Source organism: Pinus tabuliformis, chromosome 1_2, assembly GCF_031772625.1.
Source record: "Pinus tabuliformis cultivar Carrire ecotype Pingquan chromosome 1_2, CPIR1, whole genome shotgun sequence".
In the NCBI taxonomy this organism is placed as follows: domain Eukaryota; kingdom Viridiplantae; phylum Streptophyta; class Pinopsida; order Pinales; family Pinaceae; genus Pinus; species Pinus tabuliformis.
The window spans coordinates 312,636,337-312,639,967 of NC_142298.1; positions in this window are offsets into that span (position 1 = coordinate 312,636,337).

The window sequence follows — 3,631 nt, forward strand, 5'->3', positions numbered from 1 at the left end:
AAGTTTTTTGACAGGGAACAAGCAGGTCTGGGCAATGGCTAAAACCTATAAACAAATTCTAAACTGATAAAAAAGAGAAAAATTTAAAATTTTCAAATTTTTGACAGGGTGCGCAGGCAACCTGTTTACACAGGTGCATCCACGCTCTGTGCACAAAGCAAAAGTGCATACAGGTACGCACTGTGCTTAACTCAGAGGGTGCGTACCTCTCCCAAAACTATGAAAATTAAAAACTAACTCAAAATTAACTAAATTCACCCAATCCCACAATCATCAAGTCAAAAACAGAAACAAAAAATACAGTTTCTCTGGTCAAAGTATCAATCAAAAGAGAAATCAATCAAATCCATGGATTCCCCAGTGGAGTCGCCATTTTGTCATGCGGAAAGAGTCAATTTTGTGAACAAAACCAACCTCCCTAGAAAACAAGGCTTTTCTAGTGACAAACAAAACAAACAAGCACTATCTTTCCCTAAATATGCATTTAAAATAAAAGCAACCAGGTGTTTAAGGCTTACCTCTAGTCCAACGTTGTTTGTAGCAGCCAAGCCTCTTCGATCCAGATGAGATCCTTCTCCTTGAAGCCTGCATTCACTAAGAAGCAAACGATTACATAGCACCTGAATAACTCATATAATAAAACATATTCATCATAAAGACCAAGGAGTTTATGAAACAAATTATATATAACAACTTGTTGAGAAAAATGAACTTAATTGTATTAATTGGAAACAAAAGAAACCATTACAACCAGTGCCTTGGTGTTGTGCAGGTCCCTCCCAAGGTCCAGCAAGAGTTCTCCTCTACTTTGATCAGCTCACCCACTTCCAAATGAAGCTAAGGAAGGATTGGGATCTCTCCTCTCAAGCTCTATAAGGGAGTCCTAATTTCAGCAGCATCTACCCTTAGGAATGTTCATCTTTCAACCTCCTTTGCCTCTGGCCCAATGCCTGTATTTATAATGCTTTGGAGGAAGTTAAACAGGTCCACCATCAATGGGATAAGCCCCTCTTTCAAAGGGATAGCTCCCCTCTTCATGGGATAAGTTCCTCTTTCATTAGGATGCATGAACCATCTGGAGGCGCTCAAACCACGTCAAACCATCTTCTAGAATGCTCTAGAATTGACCGCAAGTAAGTTTTTTGAAGTAAAACTTGCGCCTTTTGACTTTTACAGGGGTACACACCCACCCCTTTACAGACAGAGCATACAAGTACGCAGGTATTATGTACTTGAGGTGCGGGCACGCAGGTAAAAGTAGGAGAAAGTGCGTAACCAGAGTTATATTGATTTTTAAAGGTTTTCTCTCTTTTTGGAGTTTGACATGAAGAGCAGAGGTATAAGACTTGCCAAGGAGGACAGTATGGTTGTTGATGGAGCCATACTGACTGCAAATAGTCATGGTGACAAATTTTAGTGTAACAGTAGAGCATTACAAAATTTGAGCTAACAAAAATGTATCCTATATTCTCTGATACGTTTGTAGTGTTGATGGGGGAGCAATAGCTTAGGAGGTCATATACAATAGGCTTGAGGATGAGCATCCCAAGATTATTGTCACAAGAGAAACAATTGCCTCAATAAGACCTTCAGGACTCTAATTCAAGGATGTTTCCTATTCTTTCCTTCATAGAATAGGAGCGAGAGAAAAAATCCTCCCATACATTGATATGATTAGGTGGGTGCTGGAAAACCTGACCATTGAATATAGGCAATTCAAGAACTCGAGAATGGAACTCATGGGGTCATTCGGAGTAGAAGACCTGAAGCAAATGTATCATATACCTGACCCTCAAGATATATATGATAAAACATACGTGGCCAACTCCGCAAAGAAGAATGAAGAACCCCTCAAGATGATTCAAGGTTGGAGAGTACCGGAGAACAAGTTCAAATTTAATAAAATGGGTATGTATCATGTAGCCTCTTTGGAAAACCCCTACAACTATGCATCTGCTATGTTATGTAGACTATATGGGTTACCTAATAATGCTAATTTTTCCATAGAATGGATTCCTCTGTTTGATGCTTGTGTTAATTCCCACATTATGAATTGGGCCACCATCCTGTCTGATAACCTAGCCACTGTCATCACCAAATATCGACAGGAGAGATCCTCCTCTCCAGAGAACCTTCCTCCGTTCTATTTTAGTGCCTACATTATGGATTCCATATGTTTCTGCACTAAATTTCCAATCATGAGTTGGAAATGGACCTTGCAGGACCCCTACCCTATCCATCTCAGCCATAAGAAAATTTGGGAATCCCATTATATACCCCATTTCTATAAAATATGCAATGATGTTATTTTGCCATTTCATCAATTAATTTTCAATAAGAAAGCCCCCAGGTTTTCCCAAGAAGCCGCTATAGACCTTCTGGCTGTTGGAAAATATTTTTTTGAAGAATGGTTCACCTACATTAGGGTTTTTGGTAGCATAGCAGACCCACATGTCCTCCCTTTGTATGTCTCTAATAAATTATTAGCAAAAGAAATAGCCCACCAAACCGTGAGAAAAGGCCTAACCAAACTGAAAGAAAGCAAGAAGTTATTATGGCCATGTTTTCCTATTAGGTGTGGTTCATTTTCATTAGAAAATTTTAATCATGCGATAAAGGAGTCGGTAAGCCTAGAAAGTCTCAGGCTCCATACTTTGCCCAAAAGGAAATTTGATCCAGACAAGATAGCATATAACATCACCACTATAGTAAAGATCAAGCCTTATAACAATGAGGCTAATAATTTAGAAGACCTTTTACAATCAGCTCAATCCTTCGAACAATCATTCAAATGGTTGAGGACAAATTTGAGTCCTGAATATTTTCAGAGCTTTCAGGAGTTCAGAAACAAAAGGCTCAAGGTAATCCCACTACATTTGTTGAAAATCGAGGACAAGCCTACCCCTAGTGTGACTGTCAACAGCAAGGGACCTGATTCTCGCATAGAGTCTCATGCAAATACAGGGAAAGCACTGAATACAAAGAAAGCCCAAGACATTGAGACTACTACAGAATCCAGCAGGAAATCAGCCGAAAAGAAGGGTATGAGTACCCCACCCAAAGATATTGGTTCGGAGATCAAAAGAAACAGTCTGGATCAGGAGTAGGATCAATTCAATAAGAAACTACAAGACACTCCAAAGACAATAGATGCCCAGGAAACTACGGAGTATCAAACTCCTCTACATGTTTAGAAGAATACAGACTCTGAACCAATGGATGAGCAAGTGACAATGTCTTAGCAGACTGAAATCATCCCCGCTTTGCCCACATTAGAAATTGTCTTGAAGGTGACTAAAATCCCTCCTCTTGACGTGTTCTATAGCCCGCTGCACAAGGTTGTAGTAAGGAGATAGAGGAAAAGGAGAAGGATAGAAACACCCAAAATCCCACCTGGGAATGAGCAAATGGACATAGTTTGGAAGGACATCCCTTCCAACCCAGCTGAAAACTTGACTAGATTGTCACAATTTACAGGAGCATATGCAACTGCTACCATGGACAAAGCTACCAAAATATCTGTTTTTTTGAAGGAAAAAGAAGAAAAGATTGCACAACTCGAGTAACAACTCGAAACGGAGAGGGAAATTGTAAACAGGCAGGCCGTTGAGCAACTGACCCAATTGCAACA